General features: G+C 42.0%; 1 long non-coding RNA gene across 1 annotated transcript in view; it reads left to right on the top strand.

Moving 5' to 3' along the window:
* Nucleotides 1-14,305, top strand: part of LOC140485476 (uncharacterized) — a 118,189-nt gene that overhangs the window by 47,703 nt on the left and 56,181 nt on the right. The gene's annotated exons all lie outside the window — the stretch shown is intronic.

Raw genomic sequence — 14,305 nt, 5'->3', positions numbered from 1 at the left:
AACGCATTCTGGGCATAATGTTCCGACCATATAAAAGGATAGTTGAAAAATCATAGACAGGAAGTAGCCAACTAATGTGTGTATCTATACCGCAGACAATGAGTCCTGCAATTTAAGTTAACAGTGTTAGTCATAACTCCAAGCAATCCAGGTCATCTGGTATCATTATCAATATTTTCAGGTTGCATAATTCTCTCCCTAATGGCACTGTGGGCCCAATTATATTGAGTGAACTGCAGCAGTTTAAGAAGGCAGTTCACCACCCAGCAGTGTGATGTCTCTTCAAAGGGTGCTACTTTGAAGGAGTTCTCTGCCTCCTTCAGACATGCACTCAGTGAGTCCCTTTCTCACTGCCACAGCACCGTGATCTCTTCAGTCCTCCAGCTCCCTGACCACACCATGAAACAAATTCACCACTACAGCCACATGATGTTCCTCAGCTGTTGTCTTCACAACCATCTCATCCCTCAAGGCCTCCAGGGACATTTTAAACCCTCCAAATTTGGACCTATCTTTGATGCTCCATATTTGCAATACCTCCACAAACACTTCTCTCTCCAGATTCTCCACTCTACACTCTCTGCAATGCAGAGGCCCCTCCATTCCCTTTCCTCATCCCTGCCCGTGCTCAAGGCTCTCTTTCTCAAACACGTGGAGGACCTCCACTATTCTGTATCCAACACAGAAACCATCAGATCAACAAACAGTTCCTCGGTCTCATGGCTGGTATATCAACCAAAGTCATTCCTCCCATTGATCAAGCAGACTGTTCACTTGGCACTATTTTACCACTTTGCCCCTCTCCCCACCAAAAACCACCCTGCCTTTATCTGCAGCTCCCCTTACCACCACCACCCCCAGCCGCCCAGTTCTGAAGAAGGGTTACACCTGAAATGTTGACTCCTCCACCTCCTGATGTTGCTTGGCTTGCTATGTTCTTCTAGCTTGTCTACCTTGGATTCCAACATTTTCTCAATGGCAACAAGGGACAGGCAATAAATGCTGGCCCAGCCCACGTAAGTGAATAAAAGAAACTGTTACAGATGCATTGCATCTTCAAGCATACATATGACAGTCTTCTTTAAATATGTACAAAGATGTTTATTCTTTTATATGTTGTGAACAGGTATTATCTGTTGCTGGGGATCACGTTCACAGATTTTAAGACAGTAATCTCAACTTGTTCACATTCTTGCAAAGCAATGGTTAATATACACCATTGGTGTATTTCATGAGCAGTTTAAGTTGTTTAAATGCTGTGCCTACTATATGAAACTTGTATCATTTGTTAACCCTGAGGCTACTCAAATTAATTCTACCAGGTATAACAAATTTGGGAGGAACAAATGACTTTTGAACCATGGTTTCCAAAATTGTTTTCTCAAGCTTTTCCTTCGTAAACACCTGCGTCTGTAGGAGACTCATGAATAGAGATCAGTTACCATGATTTAGGAAGAAGTGAGGACTGCAGATGCTGGAGATCAGAGTCAAAACGTGCGGTGCTGGAAAAACACAGCAGAGTTGGCAACCTTCCAACTCAGCACTGCCCACTTGAACTGTCCTACCAGTCCATCTCCCTTCCCACCTATCCGCTCCACCCTCCTTTCTGACCTATCACCATCACCCCACACCTATTGCCTTCCCAGCTACCCTCTCCCTAGCTCCACCTTCCTCCCATTTATCTCTCAGCCCCCTTGGGCCACCCCCTCATTCCTAATGAAGAGCTTGTGCTCGAAATGGTGACTCTCCTGCTCCTCGGACACTGCCTGACAGGCTGTGCTTTTCCAGCACCACACATTTTGACAATTACCATGATTAGTCAAGTTTGGTTGGTGAGACCAGCAGACTGGCCTAAGGTGGACTTCATGGATCTTGATCTCTTCTCTCCCAGCAATTCAGACATTTAGAGTTTCTCAGAGTGGGAAGGAGAGTTTCTGTATGATTGTTCAAGGTTTTCCTGAGAGATTGATGACTTGGGACTTAGCATTGTTAAGTTTAAATGACTGCATTTAAATGACTGAAAGTTAATCATTTGAAATTTTCTAAGAAATATATAGCTTGAATGCTGGGAAATCAAAGAAGTGCTTTTATTCCTTTTTTGTGTCTTTTTTAAAAATACACATTACAGGTAGCTGAGTATCCAGATTGCTGAATTTTGAGGTCTGTTTGATACTTGTTCTTTCGTTATGCAGACATCTCCTTTGGGCTAGGACGAATTGCAAGTTGGTTTGATGTCAGCTAACCTAAAGCCAATCCACAAAATAGCTTGCTGTCATGTAGTTAAGTACCAAAGTCAGTCCTATTTACATAGGTGGTGTGAGGTGCTCCAGTTGCAGTTCACCATTAATGAAAAATTCTAGCAAATTATCTCCCAGGGGGCATATGCCATCATCAACTAGCCACCAAAAGACATGACCAGCTATTACTACAATCCTTACACACAGACAAAGGAGGACACCACTTCAACTGGGACAACATATCCATCCAAGGACAGGCTAAACAGAGACATGGACAGGAACTCCTCAAGGCCTGGCATTCAAACAGGAACTCCATCAATAAACATATCGATTTGGACCCCGTTTACCAACCTCTGAGAAAAAGAACCAGAAATGAGATCATCCACCTTAACAGACCAAGACACACAAATAGAGAGTGGGACAGAACGCCAGTGCTTCACCAGACACTCACTGTTACTGAGCATGGTGTGAAACGTCGGAGAACAAACTTACCAGTTCAGCGAGCTAAGGTACAATCTGAACCTCAACATGAGCTACAAATCTTCTCAAAGATCACAGTCTCAAATTGAGCATTATTCGATATATAGATTGTTAAAGATTCACCAAATGTTTAGGACTTGATTTATTTTCCTCATCAATTCCTGATGAAAGGCTTATGCCCAAAATGCCTGCTCCTTGGTTGCTGCCTGACCACCTGTGCTTTCCCTGCACCACATTCTCGACCTCACTTTCCTCATCAGCAGCTAAGACTTTCCTTAGTAGTGATGGTTAGGGATAAGGGCTAGTTACTACCTTAGATAACACAATATTGGCATTGGTGGGGGTACAGGGATAATGTGTAGAGAATACAAGGCTAGGGGATGGGAGTTTTAAAGTAAAGTATCTCAAGCCTGACATTTGAACTGGGTGGTAATAACGGGAATGATTGGGAAGACAATTCCTTATGTGGAAACGTTACTTATCTGCCCCTTGTGGAAACTGGACTCATTTCATTTCCCTGAATGCATCCTATGAGCAGAGACTTCAAGCTGTTGTTGCACTTATTACTTGCACAGGCAAAGTACTTATGCCAGCTCTAAGCATGGGTAGAAGATTCTATTTTGAAGTCCTTACCAAATATGGTAGGTGGGAGGTTTCCACCCAGAAATGACATTCACTTTTAAGCCTTCTTTAATTCTACCAAATATTCACCCAGGACTGATAAGTGGATTATTTTGTGATGGAGTTGTTATTTCTGTCTCTAACACTTGTGTAAATTTTAGATCTTTTCCAATTGTATATCACAATGTTCAGACATGAAGTTAACATGCCTGCAAGGGTCAAGCACAATGTTTCACATAGCCACCATCTTTGCCAAGCCAACTAAATTTAAAAACAAAACCCATTTCAGATTAAGTGTGATGACAGCCATTAACTTCAACTACTGTGATACTCGCAATCCTTTCCAATTTTAGTTGGTTGACTATCATGCCAGATGAAACCCAAGGCAGAATATTCACCCTGTATCCCTTTTGCAGGCACTCACAAATCTCTAACCTCATTCACTTTGGCTGCTCCATTCCAATTCAGTTTTTGTAATAGCACTAAGATTTTTAAGATCCCCTCTGGGTTGTAGTTCAAATTAATTTAAAAATTCCTTGTTTAAAACTGGTGCTTATGGCTTTCAGAGTGCAGCGGAGACACAATATAGTTTTGTTTCTAGTCATCTCCTTTAGGAATCTGCCTGATCCCAAAGTAATTTGGGTGCAATCTTTCTCTTTATTATCTTTAATAGTGAAAGCCTCTTTGTCTCTTGATAATAGCTACTGGCCATCAAGATAACTAACAAGAATGTTTCCCTGGTAACCCACCTTATCTAGCTTTCCTCAAGCACGAGGAGGGGGAAGAAATATTGGCAATTTAAATGCACAAATTGAAAGACTTTTTCAAGGAAATTTATTTAAGGTAATTATTCTGGAAATTCAACATGCTATATGGATGTGACTTTCTTTTAAGACCCATTAGTAATATTGTTGTGCCTAGAGGCATACCAGTCAATATGACAACCATGTTCCTTTATCTGGTGTGTTAAACGTAGTAAAACCTGCCTTATGAGCAAATAAAGTGTACAATGTGAGAATTTATGCTAGGTATGGCTCATGTAATATGAGTTGTAAGGAACAAATATTAACTGTTGTGTGTTAACACTGGGGTGTAATTAGCTGTCATATTATGATGAGGTTAATGATACTCACTGCTACTTAGCAATGATGGGGACTGTGCCTTCAGACAAAGAGTAGTTCAAATGAGGATATACAAAGTTGCTGTCCAATTTAAACTACTCTGCTAATAGCTTCGTGGGAACCACATTTTGCTGCACAACGATGCATTGAATATCATGATGTTTCTGTATATGGGTGATAGATAAGAATTCAATTGGCCACGAATATTTAGGGCCAGAAACTACAGTTAACTCCATAATAAACATTGATTACCAATGGTTTGGAGATGTCGGTGTTGGATTGGGGCGCGCAAAGTTAAAAATCACACAACACCAGGTTATAGTTCAAAGTTTGGGAGAAGATTTGTAGCTCGGGTGCTCGTTGTTGTGGTTCTGTTCACCGAGCTGGGAATTTGTGTTGCAGACGTTTCGTCCCCTGTCTAGGTGACATCCTCAGTGCTTGGGAGCCTCCTGTGAAGCGCTTCTGTGATGTTTCCTCCGGCATTTATCGTGGTTTGTCTCTGCCGCTTCCGGTTGTCAGTTCCAGCTGTCTGCTGCAGTGGCCGGTATATTGGGTCCAGGTCGATGTGCTTATTGATTGAACCTGTGGATGAGTGCCATGCCTCTAGGAATTCCCTGGCTGTTCTCTGTTTGGCTTGTCCTATAATAGTAGTGTTGTCCCAGTCAAACTCATGTTGCTTATCATCTGCGTGTGTGGCTACTAAGGATAGCTGGTCGTGTCGTTTCGTGGCTAGTTGGTGTTCATGGATGCGGATCGTTAGCTGTCTTCCTGTTTGTTCTATGTAGTGTTTTGTGCAGTCCTTGCATGGGATTTTGTACACTATTTTTATACCCCATTTTGTACACATGGAGTAGTGAACAAAATCCCATGCAAGGACTGCACAAAACACTACATAGGACAAACAGGAAGACAGCTAATGATCCGCATCCATGAGCACCAACTAGCCACGAAACGACACGACCAGCTATCCTTAGTAGCCCCACACACACAGATGACAAGCAACATGAGTTCGACTGGGACAACACTACTATTATAGGACAAGCCAAACAGAGAACAGCCAGGGAATTCCTAGAGGCATGGCACTCATCCACAGGTTCAATCAATAAGCACATCGACCTGGACCCAATATACCGGCCACTGCAGCAGACAGCTGGAACTGACAACCGGAAGCGGCAGAGACAAACCACTACAAATGCCAGAGGAAACATCACAGAAGCGCTTCACAGGAGGCTCCCAAGCACTGAGGATGTCACCTAGACAGGGGACGAAACGTCTGCAACACAAATTTCCAGCTCGCCGAACAGCACTAGCTTTTGGAGTGGTTGTGCCATAACCACCTGATGAAGGAGCAGCGCCCCAAAAGCTAGTGCTTCCAATTAAACCTGTTGGACTATAACCTGGTGTTGCGTGATTTTTATCATCAATTACCAAGCCAGCTCTCAAATATGTAGTCTAAATCCTTCAGATCGTGGATTGTATTGTATATTGTTTATGGTATCTTGCAAAGAGAAAATCAGAGGAGCAACATTTACCGACCTCCTACATTGATCCATTTCATAACTGTTTCTTAATTATATTGAAGGGTGGACATTAACTTGCAGAACTATCTATGCTCCTATAAAAAGGAACAGATGCAACAATGGTTGATGAGTGAGGATGTGAAATGTTTGTAATATGTATTTTTGTAAATGGATTCTTATAAAAGCAGATGAGATTCGGAACAAATGGGAAAAAATAACTAGAAATGAAAATCCAAGTGGCTATTCTGGAAAATGACAAAATACAAGAGTAAATTGTTGGTGTATGATATCCTTGGAGTCGAACAACATACCCAGTGGAAGAATGAAATAGATATGATATCAAGGATTATGTCCCTAATAAAGAGAAAAAAATGATTTGGCCTTGGCATTGTTCCTTTTTAGTTGAAGGAAATAAGTAAATTATTTTCTATGATTTTATAACAGGCATTTTTCATAAGAACACAGGAAATGTGAATAAGACAAATCCTCTGATCCCTTGAGTCTGCTCTGTCTGGTATTCAATATGATCATGTTCAATAATGATGAAGGTTTTCAACTTCAATAAGGTTCTTAGGATGAAATCTACAGGAATGCTGATGTGTTAAATGCCTCAAAGGCAGGGTCAGAATTTGATCGATTTTGAAAAACAGCATCAAACAGAGAGGACACTGGAGAACCTCAGCAGAGAGAGAGAGAAAAACAGTTAACATTTCATGTCTGGCATGACTTTTCTTCTGAACAAAGAGAACAGAGAATAATACAGCACAGGAACAGGCCCTTCAGCCCTGCACCTCCATCCTGGGAAAAAGCCTCATACTTTCCACTCTATCTATTGCCATTTAGAAACTCCTATCAGCTCAGCCCTCAACCTCCTGCGTTCCAATAAAAACAAACTCAGTCTATCCAACCTTTCGTCACGACTAAAATCCCCCATACCGGGCAATATCCTGGTAAATCTTTTCTATAGCTTCTCCAAAGCATCCAAATCCTTCTGGTAGCGTGGTGACTAAAAGAGTCTATTAACTTGATTTCTCCCGATATAGATGCTACCAGATCTGCAGAGTTTCTCCAGGTTTCCCTGTGTTAGTTTCAGATTTCCAGCATCTGCGGGATTTGTCTTTATTCAAATGTTGATAAACACATTAACCTCATTGAAGAGCATATCAGAGTTTGACAGATTCTTTTTAAAAAGGTTGATGACATTCAGTTTGGGGATTCTTGGATTGATATTTACATTTATAATTACTAGATTGAGCTAAGATGCCTGAAATATTCAGCCTTCAGGTTCCATTGAAAATTACAGTAAGCCAATACTGAATAAAAATCGAAAGAACTACAGATCCTGTAAATCAGAAACAAAAATAGAAATTACTGGGAAAGCTCAGCAGGTCTGGTGGCATCAGTGGAGAGAAATCAGTGTTAACGTTTCAGGTCAAGTTCAGAGGAAGGGTCACTCCACCCAAAAGGTTAACTCTGATTTCTCTCCACAGATGCTGCTGTTGCTGCTGAGATTTTCCAGTGGTCTCAGTTTTTGTAGGCCAATACCGATGTACTCTGCCAAGGGATAGCAATGACATTGAATAAACTTTCTTCAATAAAAGGCAGAAAGGAAATTTGACTTGGAACATGAGAAGGCAATTATTTACGGAAAGTCCGCAGATGTGCAGACTTTCGGGTTGTTGGCTTCCCTTTAATAAAAGCGGGGAGGAATCAGTTGGGTCTCACGTTGGAAGGGAATCCTCCCACAACTGCTTCCCTTCCACATCAGGCCATTCTACCCACCCATCAAGGCTCATCTGCTACAAATGCTCCTTCATACCCTGGAGTTTCTATGATTTTTTTCATCCCTTTCTTGCCTCCTCCCAGGATCCTGGCTTTGATAATTCATTCTTAGCCGATTTTGGACTCTGAGATTTTTGAATCTGTAGTACTCCTAGTCCTGGCCATTGCTGTCTCTTGAACTGTTTGGACTACAGACTGGCAGATCAATGTTCCACCCAATTAATTCCCCCTGGAACATGAAATGGATACAGGGCAGACAATGTCAGTGGGGCTACAGGGCAGGGAATTAACATCCAAAAAATCCTACTCCTAGTCCTTCTTATTAGACTGTTGGAGAAATATTACTGACATCAGTAATACTGGGTGGCACAGTGGTTAGCACTGCTGCCTCACAGCGCCAGAGACCCAGGTTCAATTCCTGCCTCAGGCAACTGTCTGTGTGGAGTTTGCACATTCTCCTCGCGTCTGTGTGGGTTTCCTCCGGGTGCTCCGGTTTCCTGCCACAGTCCAAAGATGTGCAGGTTAGGTGAATTGGCCATGCTAAATTGCCAATTAGGGAGGGTCTCCAATTAACTAATGTTAGGTGGAGAGGAATGGGTCTGGGTGGGTTGCTAATCTAATCTAATCAGGAAGTAAGATGCAAGCATGATAAGGCATCAAATTCTCTGCAAGTTATAGCAACAGTTTTATCATCTTACTTGTCTTGTAAGTCCTACTAAAAGACGTCAGTGTGCTTGAAGAGAATATCAGGCTAATTGAAACGATCTTTCCAGAAATTATCAGCATCTTATTTCACGGAGGGTTTCTCTCTGTGAAGCCTAATGGGTTTTCACAGACTAACCTCATTATCTTGGTGCCACATCACAAGGCCAGTGCTAGCTGCATTCACCTATTCAACCATAGGCAGAAGTAGTATTCTCCACTGCTGGGCTATCCTGGGCTTCCTGTTGGCAGTGCCATAGTTAAAAGGGCATTGTGTCCTGGCAGTTCAGAGCATGATTGCAGACATTCAGCCAGGATACGATGCAGAAGGAGAAGCTGGTGCCCACCTTTGTGAACAAGAGGGATGTTCTTGTTCTCTTGGACCATCAAAAGAGGCCATGACACCTGACCATGCCAGCCTGGTGCAAGGTGGCCAGCAGGTCCAGAGAAATGCCCAGAAATACCAAAAGAATGTCAATGGCCTTCTCTACTCTGCCAGGATAAGTGCCAGCACATTCTCTCTACTATCCCGCACTCACTGTCTCTCTATTACTACTCACAGCTCCCAACAAAACACATTTCATACCATCCTCAATACTGCGTACAATATCTTCCTTCACTCACCATCTCCCACTGCAATCTCCCCAACCTACTAACCTTGCATGCCCTCTGTCTTGCCTTCTAATGGACTCTCAGCACCTCACTGCCTTTCCCCTACTCACAGTAACACCAACAGCTGTGTCACTCACTTACATCTCACTAAATCCCTCCCCCTTTCTCAATACAGCAGGAAATGGACCTCATTCGGACCAAAAGTGCCAGGACAGATGGTGGCCTTCCTTATATTCAGCTCCACACCCCACACAAGGAGAGAGTTTTGGCCCTTGCAGGCAATGTCTTGAATCAGTCCAGTGGAGATGTCGAAACCACCATGTTCCATAAATACAGTAAGAGATACTGTTCGATGTCGTGCTACTCTCCCATTACCCTGATAGTGTGGATGTGTTATTAACATAGAAAGAACAATTAATGCCTTCTGACTGATTTATTGTTATCATGTGTTGAGATACATCAATGTAAATAATTTATCACAATAGTAAATAAATGTTTACTTCTCCTGTAGCAGCTGTGTGTGCAAGTGCCTGTCCAGCTGCACCCTTAAACTAATTCTGAGCACTAGACAATGTTTAATGGGCCAAGTTGTGAAGTGAGCTCCTCCCACATCATGTGCAGGCTATTGGAAAATGGCATAGGTTTGCTAGGGGCAATATAATGGGCATCTATGTAATTGTATTATCCATTAAAGATCCTCGCGTTGCTCGAAACCAAAGTCCTTTCCCTTAATGTAGAAAAGAGTTATCTTGCTCACTCTGGGTGTGGTCACACACAAGTTCACCTTCATTATACATGTGTATTTACAGCACAAAGTAACTCAAGCAGTGAGTTTCAAGTTCAGCTTCTTACAATTGGTGAAGGGCTGAATGTAAACACTTCCTTCTTGGTAGCCCTCCCAGTCAACCCTAGGCTTTGAACTTCCACAGATTTGCACCCAACCCATCCATCTAAAACTTCTGCTCACTTTTGGTCTGTGCTCCAGGCATGGCAAGGAAACATGTCAGATCCAGTCATCTGCTGTCACCCGACTGAAGTTAGGGTGCTGCTAATCTGATGATTACTTCTTTCCCTTCAATGCTCTATTATCTCTCCCTCTTACATATTGAGTTATCAACCCCTTCAGCATTGTATGGAATCATAGAATCCCTTAGTGTGGAAACAATCCTTTCGGTCCAACAAGTCCACACCGACCCCCTGAATAGTAACTCACCCAGACCCATTCCCCTACCTTATTATCCTATATTTACCCTTAACTGATGTGCCTAACCTACACATCCCTGAACACTATGAACAATTTAACATGGCCAATTTACCCAACCTGCACATCTTTGGATTGTGGGAGGAAACCAGAGCAGTTGGGGAATGGGGAGAATGTGAAAACTCCACGCAGTCAGACAGCCACCTGAGGCTGGAATCAAATCCGGGACTGAGAGCCAACAGTGCTAACCACTGAGCCATCTAACCCTTTCTGCATCCCAGCATTTTGCTTCCAATCCCCACAATGGAGTTTCCCAGCTTCTCTCCTACAGCAGTGGCCCCTGATAATCTTGCTCCTTGATACTCGATGGTCAGATCCCTCGAACTGACCATGGTGCATGCTTTTGAACAAACGAGCTGGAGAGCCCCTAGTGATGAGTGACCAGACCACAGACTGATATTCGTACAGCTTCTTGAATGTGCTTCCACAATTCCCCACAAGGTTGACTGCGGGCCACTGACCTTGGGGGTTTGGAGCCCCTGATTCTGATGGCCCCAAGTTGAGTCAGAGATGTACAGCATGGAAAGAGATCCTACAATCCATTTTATGCTTGCTGACCAGTTATCCTAACCTAATCTAGTCCCATTTGCCAACATTTAGCCCATATCAGTCTAAACCCTTCCTATTCATATACCCATCCAGGTGCCCTTTAAATGTTGTAATTGTACCAGCTTCCATCACTTCCTCTGGCAGCTTATTCCATAAACACACCACTCTGCATGAAAACATTTACCTTAGATCCCTTTTAAATCTTTCCCCTCTCACCTTAAATCTATGCCCTCTAGTTCTGGACTCCCCTACCTTGGGGAAAAGGCCTTGAGTGTTCACTCTATCCATGCCCCTCAGGTCTTTTCCTCAGGTAAGAGGAGTCCAAAACTTGAGGGCTGTGCCCAAGACAGTAGGCAGATATAGAAGTCTGCCCTTGACTTCCTATGTTATCACTCTTTACCTGAACATTGTTTGCCTTGAATTAACTGAGGATTACTCCCCTTAGACATAAAGACTTGGCCACTTTCTTGAAACACATGCAATATGTTTGGTGTGTACACAGCTGGTACATGGCCAGTTGTGAGATTAATATAACACAGTGCCTTGCAGCAAAATGGCCACCTTGGTGGCAGCTGACAATCACGACCAGCTTCCGAGATTTGTGGCAATGCCGAACAGCAAGGCAAAACAGAAATACAAGTGAGCCTTTCAGAGCTGGCTGTAGGCCAGTGTAAATAGACAAGGCAGGGATGCTCTCAACCTGACCTGTAAACCAATTCTTGTGTTTTTCTGTTTAAAAATCATGTATCCTATTTTAGCTTCAGTGATATATAGGTATCCTGGACCATGAAAATAATCATGGCAGCTTTCCAATTTTCTTCCCGACTGGCAGCGTTCAAATCCATTGGGACGACTCAATCAGTCTGATTCATGGCATTGGTCATCTTTGACAATCTAACCTTCTTTAAAATCTAATTACATTCTTGACAGCTTCCAAGAGCATTTTTTTTTCTTTCTACCCTGCATATACCTACTGACTTTCAAATCTTTTACATTCCTTTCATGAACCGTATCCCTTTTTAAAAATTATTTTATTATTGAACATCCATGCCAAAGATGCACACAAAATGCAGTATTTAAGATTGTGCTCCTCTCTGGATTTATCTTTTCAAATAAGAAATATTTTATGATTTCTTCACAGAAGATTAAATGTGTTGAACGGAGTCTATGACAGAAAGGAGCCCAATGTCTCGGAGTGAAGTCGACATGATTGACTGAGCAATTCTTTCTTGTTGCCTTGTAACAGGTTCTAATGTGTGAATTTACCATTTACAACATCAACAATAGCATCTGCTGATTTGCTCCACACAGTAATATATTGTTAGCTTTCAGTACCTCAAGCTGACTCGATTTGCTGTCAATCATTTGACTGACCTCACTGTTTGTGTGCTTTTAGCTCCGTGTGGGCAGATATTCTGATAGACAGTAGGATACAGTTGGCGTGAGGTCATTTGAGGTCACAGAAACTGATCTATATTAAAATTTGTGCCAAAGAAATGAATGGAATTGTACTCAGCATAAATCAAGTGGTGAGGTTGTAAAATGCAAATTTTTTCATATGATTTTATTTATCAAGGAAATCGTCCTTTTTTTTAAAAAGGAATAGCAGAGAGCTTGTTATCAAATTGTGATATTATTATAATTTGTACTCTGTTGAGATGGGCTTTATCAGACTTCTTGTCTAATTGTGCCAGCAATCTCTTAGCTGGCAATCCTGCCGTTAACCAGCATTTGAATTCAGTCCCAGTGGTGAGACCTAAGCAAGATGGAAAACTCAGGTCATTATGTGTGCAGTGCTGTACTTCAGGGGAATAATTTGAAAAATTAAATTAAGCAAACATCGCATGACAGTGCAGTCTTAATGGTATAGATTTGAGAGGAGTACAGGAGCAGAGAGAACTCAGGGTTCATGTGCATAATTCTCTGAAGGTGACCAGGGAAGTTGAAACAGTTGTTAAGAAGGCTTTTAGGATCCTTGAGTTTATAAATTAGAGACATAGTGTAGAAAAGAAAGGAAGCAATGCAACAGCTCCATAAATCATTGGTGAAACCATGTTGGGAGTATTACATTCAGTTCTGGGCACCTTATTTAAGGAAGGATGTTAAAGCCCTAGAGAGAGTCAGAGTTCAAAGGAGAGAGACTTGAATGATAGCAGGAATGAGGGACTTTAAATACAAGGAAATATTAGAGAAATTGGGCTTATTCTCTTTGGAACAGAGAAGATGGAGAGGTGACCTTATTGAGGTGTTCAAAATTTTGACAGGACAAAGAAGCATATTCTGTTTCCACTCGTTGGTATGACAGTAATAAGGGGTCACAGTTCAAGACTGTCAGCAAGAGAGTTAGAAGTGATAGAGGGTTGTAAGGATTTGTAAAGCACTGCTTCAGGGGAGTGGTGGAGGTATCTTCCATAGGGATTTTCAGAAGAGAGCTGGATATACATTTGAATATGATTAATTTAGAGGGCGACGCAGAGAGGGTTGGACAATGGCACTGGCTGGGTAATCAGCAGAGACATGATTGGCTCAATGACCTGGCTCTGTAGAGTAAAATTCTATGATTCTACAAATGGTAAATAATGGATTATGGTGCCAGTTCAGCCTTATAAAACATAAGATTTTAATTCTTCATTCCTGACAAAGGGCTTTTGCCCAAAACATCAATTCTCCTGCTCCTCGGATGCTGCCCAACCTGCTGTGCTTTTCCAGCACCACACTCTGGATGCTGATCTCCAGCATCTGCAGTCCACACTGTGTCCTAGAAGATTTTAATTTCCAGGCCCATTCTAGGTTCATTTACTTGGTCACAGCAGGAAAAGCAAGTGGATTCCACAATGTGAATGCTATAGAAAGGATAATTCTTTTTAAAAACTTAATTTTCAAATCACCCATTGATGTTGTTTTCATGCAGCAGGAAGTACATCTGAGTGAAATAGTCTGGGCTCATCTGCTTGCCTAACAAAATACTCAAATGTACCAGAACAGGATGAAAAAGTGTTTTACACAGTCCACTATCCCATTGAGTGTGGGACAGAGAAAAAAAAATCTTAATTCCTGAATTTTGATGGAAGTGAGATGAAATGTTTCGGAAAAAGAAGGAAGCATATGCCAGGTATAGACAGGATAGATCGAGTGAATCCTTAGAAGAATTTAAAGGAAGTAGGAGTATACTTAAGAGGGAAATCAGGAGGGCAAAAAGGGGACATGAGATAGCTTTGATAAATACAGTTAAGGAGAATCCAAAGGGATTTTACAAATACACTAAGGAACATAGAAGGTATAGAATGTAGGGAAATAGATGATGACATCTTGAAAAATGTTCATATTACAGAGAGGAAGTGCTGGATGTCTTGAAACACAAAGGTGGATAAATCCCCAGGACCTGATCAGGTGTCCCCTAAAACTCTATGGGAAGTTAGG

Source organism: Chiloscyllium punctatum, chromosome 14 (genome assembly GCF_047496795.1).
Source record: "Chiloscyllium punctatum isolate Juve2018m chromosome 14, sChiPun1.3, whole genome shotgun sequence".
Classification (NCBI taxonomy): domain Eukaryota; kingdom Metazoa; phylum Chordata; class Chondrichthyes; order Orectolobiformes; family Hemiscylliidae; genus Chiloscyllium; species Chiloscyllium punctatum.
This window is presented reverse-complemented; position numbering and strand designations above follow the sequence as displayed.